The following is a 12,964-nucleotide window of genomic DNA, read 5'->3' on the forward strand; positions in this document are numbered from 1 at the left end:
TCTGTCCATGGGATTATCCAGACAAGAATACTGGTGTGGGTTGCCATTTCTTCCTCCAAGGGATCTTTCCAACTCAGGGATTGAACCCACATTTCCTGCACCAGCAGGCGGATTCTTTACCACTGAGTTACCTTGAAAGCCCCCTATAATGCTTATATACACTAGTAAATTTTCTTGTCTTGTTATCTGCTAAATAGTAAAATAAACTTCAATTTCTCCAAGTTCTTTTGCTTTCAACTAAAATTTTTTTATCTTATCATTTAAAAGGCATATAACACATGTTCTATACAAGACATATCTTTCAAAGTAAAAAGTTCATTAATATCTGTATGTAACTGTCACATCTGTTCATGAAAACATAAACATCTTTTTATTCCTGTCCCCTCACATTTTACCACTAATGTAATGAAATTTTGTGACAAAATCTGTCTGAATAACCTAAATTCTAAGAGATACAAGGGTCAGGAACGCCAACCATTCCTCCAAACACTGTAACCATTAGTGGCAGCAGATAGATCTCATCCATAGGAGACTACCTAAGCAAGCTAAGACTGCTAGTCTGCGATCACTCTTCCACCCGGTTCAGCAACCCTACAAACTAAGCCAGCAGCTCTCAAAGTGTGGCCCCAAGAGGCCAAAGCTATTTTCGTTAAGAGCAGAGTCGACTTTTTCACAGAGTTGACATTTCCAATGACAGGAGGTGCAGAAGCAGCAGGGGGTAAAACAGCCACCAGTTCAGCACAAATCAAGGCGGCAGCTACCAAACCACACTGGCCGTAGCTGTTACCTTCTTCATCAACACAAAGTCACAATTAAAACAAGGAAAAAACTATTTGACTGGACAGGTCAACAAAGCAAATTGACTAACTTAATTAAATCTCAATCTTTTGAGTACACACACGTCTTTTTAACATCCCAGTGGCACTAGAACCAGCCTGGCAGCGCAATAGACACAGAGATGCAGCTTTGATCCCTGGGCTGGGAAGTTTCCCTGGAGGGCGTGGCAACCCACTGCTATATTCTTGCCTGCAGAATCCCATGGACAGAGGAGCCTGGGGGGCTACGGTCCACAGGGCTGCAAGAGTTGGACACGACTGAGCGACTTAACCCAGCACAGACAACAACATGAAAAACATACATAAAGGACTTCTGCTGCCCAGCGAAACACTGCAGACAGCTCAAGTAGCTTTAAGCTAAATACTGGTGCCAGCTGAGTGAGCTATTCTACATAGAAAGCCTTTTTTACTTGAAAGGAATGTCAAATAAATAATGCTTATTAAAAAACAAAAGAAACCAGTAGACATGTCCTCAAAAAAAATCAAGAAAAATCAACTGAAATATTTGTGACCATTGATAAAATTTCAACTTCAAAATAAAAAATTTGAGGTCTAGAAAATGTGAGCTTCACTGTGGACTTGAAAGGTTCCTGATACATTCCCAAGACATTTCAAAACCTACCACTGTCAATATGAAAGATATTGTGACACCCTCCCACAAAACTACAGGCAACAAAAGAAATAATCTGAACTATATTAAAATAAAAAACTTGTGTAGCAAAGGACACTATCAGCAAAGAGGAAAAGAGTGAAGAGTCAACCCACAGAATGGGAGAAACTATATGCAAATCATCTTTCTGATAAGGTGTTAATATCCAGGGCATCACAATAAAACAGAACTCCACATCCATTAGATGCCTATCCAACAAAAACCAAAACAAATCCAACCAACACTCCCCCCCCCGCACCCCACACACAAAACAAAGATAACCACTGCCTGGCAAGTATGTAAAGAAACTGAAACCTATGTGGTACGGCCTGTGGGAATGTAGAACAGTGGAGTCGCTGTGGAAAAGATGCTTTAAAAGAATCAAACAGTTACTATATGATCCAGCAAATCCATTTTCAAAAGATATAAAAAGATGCAAAAGATATAAAAACAGAAAGTCAGATGAAACTCACTTACACACAATGGTAGAAACTACTTAAATGTTTATCAACAGATGAAGAGATAAACAAAATGTGGTGTATATACACACACATACATACAATGGGCTACAGCCTTAAAGAGGAAGAAAAATTCTGACATACTAAAACAATGATTAATCTTGAACACATCACACTAAGCAAAATAAGCCAAACACAAAAGTAGTAGTATTCTGATTCCACTTTTATGAGGTATCCAGAATAGTCAAAGTGACAACAGAAAGGCATATGCCAGGGCCTTAGAGAAGGGATGGTCGACATGCTATTGTTTAAGGGAGACAGACTGCCAATAAGGGCATGAAAAGATGTGTATTAAGGAAATGCACATCAAAACCACAAGATGCCATTCCATACCCACTGAAACTGTTATATTAAAAATGATGTATTCAATAACAAGTGTTGGGGAGGATGGAGGACAAGTGGACACCTACACACTGCTGATGGGAATGCAAAATGGTGTACAGCCATTCTGGAAAAGAGCTTGACTTGGCAGTTCAGTTCCTCAAAAAGTTAGAGACAGTTGATGTGTGACCTCATAACTTCCTGTTAAATGGCTGGACTGGGTTATTTGGTATGTAAATTTTACTCACTACTAGCGTTTTTACTAGGCAATGCCAAAGAATGCTCAAACTACCCCACAACTGCACTCATCTCACACGCTAGCAAAGTAATGCTCAAAATTCTCCAAGCCAGGCTTCAGCAACGTGAACCGTGAACTTCCAGATATTCAAGCTGGTTTTAGAAAAGGCAGAGGAACCAGAGATCAAACTGCCAACATCCCCTGGATCATCGAAAAAGCAAGGAAGTTCCAGAAAAACATCTCTTTCTGCTTTATTGACTATGCCAAAGCCTTTGTGTGGATCACAATAAACTGGAAAATTCTGGAAGAGATGGGAATACCAGACCACCTGACCTGCCTCCTGAGAAATCTATATGCAGGTCAAGAAGCAACAGTTAGAACTGGACATGGAACAATAGACTGGTTCCAAATAGGAAAAGGATTACATCAAGGCTGTATATTGTCACTTTGCTTATTTAACTTATATGCAGAGTACATCATGAGAAACGCTGGGCTGGAGGAAGCACAAGCTGGAATCAAGACTGCCAGGAGAAACATCAATAACCTCAGATACGCAGATGACACCACCCTTACAGCAGAAAGTGAAGAAGAACTAAAGAGCCTCTTGATGAAAGTGAAAGAGGAGAGTGAAAAAGTTGGCTTAAAGCTCAACATTCAAAAAATTAAGATCATGGCATCTGGTCCCATCACTTCATGGCAAACAGATTGGGAAACAGTGGCAGGCTTTATTTTTTTTTTTGGCCTCCAAAATCACTGCATATGGTGACTGAAGCCGTGAAATTAAGACACTTACTCCTTGGCAGAAAAGCTATGACCAACCTAGACAGCATATTAAAAAGCCGAGACATTACTTTGATAACAAAGGTCCGTCTAGTCAAAGCTATGGTTTTCCCAGTAGTCATGTATGGATGTGAGAGTTGGACTATGAAGAAAGCTCAACGATGAAGAATTGATGCTTTTCAACTGTGGTGTTGGAGAAGACTCTTCAGAGTCTCTTGGACTGCAAGGAGATCCAACCAGTCCATCCCAAAGGAAATCAGTCCTGAATATTCATTGGAATGACTGATGCTGAAGCTGAAAACTCCAATACTTTGGCCACCTGATGTAAAGAACTGACTCCCTAGAAAAGACCCTGATGCTGGGAAAGACTGAAGGCGGGAGGAGAAGGGGACAACAGAGGGTGAGATGCTTTAATGGCATCACTGACTCAATGGACATGACTTTGGGTAAACTCCGGGAGTTGGTGATGGACAGGGAGGCCTGGCGTGCTGCAGTCCATGGGGTCAGAAAGAGTTGGACACGACTGAGCGACCGAATTGAACTGAACTAAGCATTTTTAAAATTTGATCAGGGTGATTATTTAAAGCTACATGCACAATTAAGTTTTCCCTCCTTTCCCCAGAATTTTTTGGGGAAGGGGAATTTGATGTTTAATAGGTAGATGCAGCACATTTTAATTTCTGACATGCCTAATATTAAGTTCTGAGTACTATCCAATTGTCATTGGTTACTAAAATTTATCTTTAAATTTCACTAGACTCCCTATAGTCATTTAACTAAAACTAAACATACTAGGGGAGGTTACTGAAATAAGAGTTGTACACTTTTCATTTCTTAAGAATTCTTTTCATAGTTTTAATAATCATTCCCTAAGTCATAACCTGTTTCATGAATTAGAATTTCCATGTACACATTTGAAAAAAAACAAAAACAAAAAAAATCCTGCATCTTTCCATTAATTGCTTGAAAATCCATCTATGACATCTAAACAACAGTAACACATTAATGGAAAGAGCAAGACAAAAAGTGATGGAAGACCAGGTAAAGCAAACTATGGAGAGCTTCAACAACTCTAGGTCACTAGAGCAGACAGGAACTAAGTCCCATAAAATAAAATGAATGACTAAATTTGTATTTTAAGTTTCACATGTAACAAACAGAGTTACTCTATATATCATGTCCAACTGATACAACTCAAATTATGCCATATATAATTGAAAAAAAGAAAAAGCTTCTATTAAATGTGAAAGGTAACTTTTTAGATGCAATACAACAGATAAAAACAAAAGCAGAAACTGCTTCCCTGAAAATTATGTAATTTGAGCACAAAAACAAGCCATGAGTAAGTCAACTAAAAATTTGGCAACAAAAATAATTTTCTTATGAATGTACTCATAGAACGAGAAACTAGAAAAGAAAAACAAAAAAAAGTGCTTAGTTTTCAAATGAAAATAAAATTATTCTAAACAGATGGCTCATGAAACACAAACACGTTTTCAACTTTAGAATCAACTCCTCCACATAAAAATTTCCTCCGAAAATACATACTCAGAATTTTAATCTACTTTGCTCAAATTAACTCAAGAATCTACTGAAATACATTACCCATTAAGGAACTTCCCCTCTGCTTCCTTTGTTCTCATTCCCCTTCATTTTTCCCTTTATGTAGTTGCTCCTCTATGAAGGAAAATGCTTCATACCACTAAAAAATGTATTCTCCTTCCAAACACTGCACTGATCTTTTCCCTCTATAGGAACTCCTAAGTACTAGAACAAATATGTTTCCCTCAAAATTTTCAGGCTAAAGCTATTTTTCAGAGCCCAAGGGTAGAAACTCCATCTCTTTATTTCCCAGCTAATTCTGGAACATTTAGTGGCCAGTAGCTACATCTTAATTTGTTGCCTCTTACAGTTCCAAATTCTATTAAGATCACTCAGTCTCACTGCTTTCCATGCAGAACCTGTGTGGAAAGCTAATCGCGGAGCACAGGAGAGCCCGGCACAACCTCCAAGGGACAGCGGACGCGGTACACTTGTAAACAGAGGGAGATATGGAAAAAATGAATGAATGAAAACAAAGAGAAATTAATGAGACTTATCACTGACTCAAGATGACGGCTTTGAGTTGGGAGACTTAAAGTGGCATTAAGAATTCAGCTGTAACAATCTGACTGGAGCAAACAAAGACAAGTCAATGGAATCTGAATTTCATCAGGAGACAAAGTGTGATAAGAATTTAATCATAACTGCCTGACAAACACAGGTAAATCTAATCCAAATACTGAATTACATGCGTGGAAGATGGACAAAAATAACATAATTGCTTACACATAATCCTGACATTTTTAAGAACTTTAAAATACAAATTACCAGCTCAGAAATCTCTACATGGAGCCCCAATCAAGAGAACATTCCTTTTGTATAATTACACTTTTATAATATATTTATCAACTAATTGAGCAAACATTAAAAATGTCAGTGGAACAGAGAGCCCAGAAATAGACCCAAACACACATGGAAACTCAGCATAAGGCAAAGGACAGATTCTCCAGTTAACAGTCTGAGCCACGCCTGAGAAACGACAGGCCTACTACAAAACTGTACCAGAGATTAAAAATTAAAAGGTGTCTGCCCCCCTTTCTGGTTATATATATAGAACACGTGCATGTACATGTTCAGTCAGGTCTTGATTCTTTGTGACCCCACGGACTGTAGCCCACCAGACTCCTCTGTCCATGGGATTTCTCCACACAGGAATACTGAAGTGGGATGCCATTTCCTCCGCCAGGGTCTCTTCCTGACCCAGGGGTCGAACCCATGTTTCCTGCATTGGCAGGTGGATGCCACTGAGCACACGGGAAGCCCCATATAGACACAGAATAGTCACTGGGAAAAAATTTACAAAACATAAATTGAAAATTTGCCGTAACATGCCCAGTAATCATTACTACAGAACATTTTTAGTGTATTTTTCTCTAATATATTTTTTAAAACCTAAGTTGGGCATGCTAAATTAGTATTCCTTTGATCCCCCACCTCATTCACTGTAGTACAGTCACCACTCAAGCAGTCTCTGAAAGTAAGATTTTTAATATGTATCATATTTGACGGTACCATTATGCAATAACCACCTTAGAGAAAAAATTTTAAGGTCTGCTTCCAGCCCATTACAATTAAAAAGTAACTGCATTTAATATCCCAATAGTAAACTTTGTATGGCATCTGTTTAATACCTTAGGATAGATTCCTGTAAGTGGAATCAACAAGTCAAACATATGAAAGACAAAGAACTTTGATATTTTCAAAGGCCCCTCAGAAATGTTGTACCACTTTACAGTGATACCAGTATAGAAACACTTATTTCATTCCAGTATAACACACTTTCAGAACTCATATATTTAATAGTAGAAAAACACTATACTTTGCCTTTCATTCACTGCCAGTGAAGCAGTATGTTTACTGGCCACAAGACCTTTCTTTTGGGTTTGAATAAGTCCTTTCCAATCCCTTGTCCTGTAGTTCCTCAATCTTGGCACCACTGACATTGTAAGCCTGATAATTCTTTGTCAAAGGGGTATGTCCTGTGAATGTAGAATGGTGAATAGCATCCTTGATCTTTACCCACAAGAAGTCAGGAACACCCAACCTTAAAATGACCCCCAAATTGTGACAGCAATAAATATCTATAAACACTGCCAAGGGCTTTCTGGGAGACAAAAAGTATCCTCAGTTAAAAACCACTACCCACTCCACCCCTTTAAAATTGCCTTTTTCTTATTCTCACGGGATTAACAGAAAAAGTAAAATCACTAAATATAATAATACAAGTATAAAAAAACTACAGAAGTATAAAAGTAATATAACTTTTGCATTTCATTTTTTACCAAATGGTTCAAATATAAAAATTGCTGTTTTCATATAAATGTTAAAGTGACTCTAAAATATTTATGTTTTCTATTTTGAAATTATCTCGGAAATGCTATACATTTCCTTGCTCAGAAACTCATATCTGCATATGGAATGGTACCATGTCAAATAAAATTATGACACAAATTCTGAAGGTAAAGTTATTTGCCACTAAAAGTGAAGTTTTCAAATTAAGAGTGTTAAATACTAAATGATAACTGTACATACAAAGGACGCAATCAGATGGAAAAGAAAGCTTCAACAGTTAACACTAACATTCAGATAATACCTCAACGTAAACTTGGGTTCCTTCTTTGATCACTTGTATATTTGAAACGATTCCGACATGTCTAAAGATTCAAGTTACTTTCCTCCACTCACCCATTTCTCCCTACCAATTAAAACAAAAAGTTCAAGAAACAGTCTATCTTGGTTAGCCTGATTTATGCTTAACTCTTAGCTAACCTTACTTTATCCTTTTTTGAAAAATTTTCTCAAATTTATTAATGTATCAACATGGACCGTCCCTTCCATATAGACAGCTGAACTAAACAAATATGAACCAAAGATAGATCTCCTCTAACAGTATCATTCAAGCTAAAGACAGCCAATTTAGAACTCAGAGGGTACTAGGTTTTTTAAAAAGTTGCACTAGTTTAATGGCTGGTGGATCTATTCTCCTCCTTGCTACCAGACAGTCACACTACTCACAACATTCATCACTTCCTCCATAATCCATTGATATCAAAGCCAATTTGCCATCAAGAGAGAGGAGGCCATTCTTTCCCCGCATTTCCCAGAGCCTAGGCAGGCCCTGAGCCCTTTTTTAATTCTACCAACTGACAATGTAACATCAAGTTCAAAAGCAGTAAGAAAGCCCAGAAACAATGAAAGACAATGATCCTTAAAACAGTACGAAAAACAAGATATACAGACACTAAACAAATAGAAATAAGACAGCATAAACTATCAGATGCAAAGAGTTTAAAGATGGTATAACAGAACCAACAAAAAGGAGATGATATGTTTAGAGCCATCAAGAAAAGACTTCAGGACAAAGTGGGACTAAGTATGGAAAAATGAAGTGGAAAAGTTTAGGACTTAAAGACAGAAGGAACTTAATATAGACAAATGAATTTCTCAGTCTCAGCACCACTGATATTTTAGGCTTCAGAGTTCTGAATTGTGGTAGGCTGTCCTGTCCATTGTAGGATGTTTGGCAACATCTACAGCCCGTACACCTTGATGCCAGCAGTCCTCAGCACAAATGGCGACAACCAAATACGTCTCTAGAGACTGCCAAATGAACCTTGGGGTGGGGGGTAGGGGAGAGGAGAGGCTTGGTCCCAGCTGAAAACCACTGCAATACACAATCCCTTCTATTGAGACTTATACTGGTTCCTCCTAAAAAACAGTAAGGTCAAGAAAATCAGAGGTGCAACACAAATTTCTCAAAAAATCTAAAGAATAAAAAGGCATGAACATGTGTCCAAACATAATTTAAGAGACAGAGGAGGAATTCTAAAATATACACGATTCATTAAAAAAAAACTTATTAGCATTAATATCTATCTCATGAATCACTTCTAATCATACAGGAAAATGTGCTATGGAGATGTGATCTAGAATATTTTTCCTCAAGTTCATTGAGAAAGCTAAGAGAAAAAAAAACAACAGGAAAAAGCCCTTCTACCTCGAACCAGAGATCAACTGATGCTGTGCAAATCAAAGGAAGAAATATTCAGCTTTTGTAAGGAGACTGAAATGAACATACATAAATGGCTTTATAATTTGTTACTGAAATATAAAATGAACTGACATGGCAGTGGTGGCAGATTACTGTACACTTTAGTACACAAGTTTCATCTCAGAGAATCCTTTTAGAATTTGAAAGTGAAGCTCAAAGTGTCTTAACAGTGTTTGCAACACTGGCTTTTTATAGTGTTGTATGTGTCTATTTTGTGCTATTCTGTTTACAGATGGAATTAGCCATAAGCATACAGAAAAGTAAATGAAAAAAATAGCGTTCACTAATACAATGTATGTAACAAACGTTGTTGGGCTAACCAAATCTCAATACACTTATACATAAAGAAATTGGGCAATGGAAGTCACAAGTAGGTGTGAACAGAGTAAGGGGGAGCAGGTAAAGAAACTAAATCCTGTTATTATTATGAAATCAGTAATTATTCTAAAAATTTAAAGAAAAAAGTAACACTCTAAAACTGTAACTTAGAAACAGGCAGGTCAACACCCCTCCTCCTAAAAAAGCAATGGTTTTAAAGTGGTTACCTCTATGGGAATAAGAAATAAAGGAAAATCACATAGAAGATTTTTTGTTCCCTTTGTTGTACTAAATAAACTCCCTAAATCTTGTGCATGTAAAACTTCGCTGAAAGTAAAAACAACAGTGTAAAAAAAAAAAAAATTAAAGTACTGGTGCTAGAATCTGAAAGCTTAGCTGGGTTCAAATTTTAGTTCAGCTACTTTTTCATTTGTACGACATAAGAGAGGTAACTCTAGCCTCCTTTTGTTTCCTATATCTAAAATGGAGATAAGTTATTTACTTCACAGAAGTGCTGGAAGCATTACATTAGTGTAAGCAGAGTACTTATTTTAGCAAAGTGGCTGACTCCTACGAAGCACTCAACGGCTGCTCATCCTCAAGAAACTCTGGATGTGGAGAACATCTGAGCAATACTGTTGAAATACAGAGAGGGCTTTCCAGGTGTAAGACAGGATTGAGGCAACAAGAAAGGCTTCTGTTAGATCCTAAGATAGTTGGGCTTATCTTACATACGCTCACCTAAAGGATATTTAATAGAGGCAATCTCTCCAGCCTAAGAGCACTTCTAGGGGCTCTTTAACCATTACCTTCTATTAGAGAAAGGAGAAAATTTACCCAATACTCCTTCTTTATCCATTCACAAAATTATTTCTTTTTAGAAGATAAATAAATGCAGTATTTTTGCTAACAAAAATATAAATAGGAAAAAACAACTACACATCACCCGGCTTCATCTACTAGAATTTACCAGAGTATAAATTCTGACTCTACAAGACCTCTGGTTCACTGATCTTACCACCTTTTTACTGTCCCTCACCATTTTATCAGATTAAACAATAATTAATCATTAAGCATTAGCCACCTGCCCCCCCAGAATACAGTTGATTCTCTAGCCACTCTCTGGCTTCACTGTACTCACAAAATCAACTTTAAAAAATGCAAATCCCACCAAATCTGTGCCTATGCAGCAGCACACATGGGCACTAACACAAAATGAAAGAAAAATGCATCATCATACTAGCTTATTTCAAGTACAATATTAATGCTATCAGATTAGTATTTTATTTTCCTAGTTTATTCACTCCCAGACACTTCTAGGTAACTATTTCATATCTCCTCTAGCGGGTCAGATGGGAAAGAATGTGCCTGCAATGAGGGAGATCAGGGTTTGATCCCTGTGATAGGAAGATCCCCTGGAGAAGACAATGGCAATCCAGTCCAGAATTCTTGTCCTGAGAATTCCAAGGACAGAGGAGCCTGGCGGGCTACAGCCTATGGGATTGCAAAGAGTCAGACACCACTGGGCGACTACACTTTCACTTCTCTTTTCTCTCCTCAAACCCCCATGGAGTTCTCTCTCACTCTCACACATAACAACCTTGAATCTCCTGAGTCCCACCACACTGATCCACCTACTACTAGAAGGTTCACCCACAGCTGGAATTCCCACCTGTTATAATAGAAGTATCCCTGCTCTCATCTATTTACATGCAGATTCTCTATTTGTGCAACTACTCAGAGCGTCACCTATGTAACCCTCCTTTCTTTTAATCAACCATAACAACTTTTTAATCTCTGATGGATCATTTTCACTACCATACAAATACATTAACATTTCTCCCACTTCAGAATTTTTTTCTTCCTCTACTTACCCTCTGAGCTCCTCCATCATTTATTTGCTCTCCTTTGAAGGAAAACTCCTTGAAAGGGTTGTCTCCCTTCCATCATCCCTCAAACGCACTTCAGACAAGCTACACCACTAAAACTAATCTGTGCTTATCAAGGTCATCAACTACCTCCATATCGCTAAAGCCAATGATCGTTTCTCACATCTCATCCTAACTGACCTACCCAGAGTATTTCACACACTTGACCACTCTTCCTTAATTACTTTCCGATACTGTTTTTTAGGACTTCCCTTATGGCCCAGCTGGTAAAGAATCCGCCTGCAATGCAGGAGACCTGGGTTCAATCCCTGAGTTGGGAAGATACCCTCGAGAAGGGAAAGGCTACCCACTCCATTATTCTGGCCTGGAGTATTCCATGAACTCTATAATCCATTGGGTAACACAGAGTCTGACACAACTGAGTGACTTTCACTTCACTTCACTCCACTGTCTTTTAACTTGCTGATCTTTCCTACTCATTGGCCCTTTCTGGTTTTACAAACTGCTTCATGCTGGAGTGACTGGATCACTTCTGTCTACACTTGGTAACCTTCTCCTGTCTGGCGATTTTAAATACTATCTGTCAATGCATTCATGCATCCAACCATCTGCTACACAACAAAATAGAAACTGAACTTCTAGTCTTTCCCAAAAATTGCTCCTCCCAAAGCCTTTCCCATTTCAGGTGTGAGGAAATTCCACCCTTTCAGCTGCCAAGGCAAACCGGAGTCATTTTTTATTTCATTCTTTCCCTCACACACCACACCATTATCTTCAGGAAATCCTCCCAGTTTTACCTTCAAAATGTATTAAAAGTGTGACTAATTCTCACGACCTCCTGCTATAACTTAATCCATCTCTTCAAAAATATCATTATCTTCAATAATCCCTGCTTCTATCTTACTTTGTGGCCAGTGAGTGCCCAGCTGTGTCTGACTCTTTGTGACCACATGGACAGTAGCCAGTCAGGCTCCTCTGTCCATGGAATTTTCCAGGCAAGAATATGGGAGTGGGCTGCCATTTCCTTCTTCAGGGGATCTTCCTGATCCAGCAATCGAACCTGTGTCTCCTGCATTAGCAGACAGATTCTTTATCACTGAGACACCTGGGTTTTACCTAAAACCTATTTTCAGCACTGTCGTTCATACAATTCTCTTAATGCTGACATTAAAGTCTGACAATGTCACTTCTCAACTCAAAAAACTCCACACTGGCTCCTGATTTCACTCGGAGTAAAGGATAAAAACTCCCTACCATGGTTCACATTGCTTTAAATGATTTGACCCCAACCCCCTCTGACCTTCTCTCCTTGATCAGTCTACTCCAGTCACAGTGGCCTCCTCTGTTCAAAGTCTGTGAAAAGGTGGAACACACTCCTCCTTAAGGGCCTTTGCACCAAAGTCTTCAGCCTGGAATGCTCTTCTACTAAGTATATGCATGGCCAACTTCCTGTCTTGCTCACATATCACCTTCAAAATGAGGCTGACTCTGACCACTTTATTTAAAATTACAACTGCCTCTCTACCCTTAAACTCTCATTTCCCTTGCCATTTTTCTTATTCTTCTACTGCCCTGACAATCCAATAACATAATATATTATGTTATTGTATCTATCTGCTCACATTATTTGTTCACCAGCGCATATATCACAAGTACCAATAATACATAAAGCAAAAAGTAAGTGCTCGATAATTACTTGGTAAAAATATCCTGAAGTCTACCCTGAAATAACACTCACAAATACCTACAGTGGAAAAAAAGA

General features: G+C 38.3%; 1 protein-coding gene across 1 annotated transcript in view; it reads right to left on the reverse strand.

Moving 5' to 3' along the window:
- The window catches only part of PPP4R2 (protein phosphatase 4 regulatory subunit 2), a 51,429-nt gene that overhangs the window by 17,129 nt on the left and 21,336 nt on the right, over positions 1–12,964 (reverse strand). The window lies entirely within an intron of this gene.

This window comes from Dama dama, chromosome 24 (genome assembly GCF_033118175.1).
Source record: "Dama dama isolate Ldn47 chromosome 24, ASM3311817v1, whole genome shotgun sequence".
Lineage (NCBI taxonomy): Eukaryota > Metazoa > Chordata > Mammalia > Artiodactyla > Cervidae > Dama > Dama dama.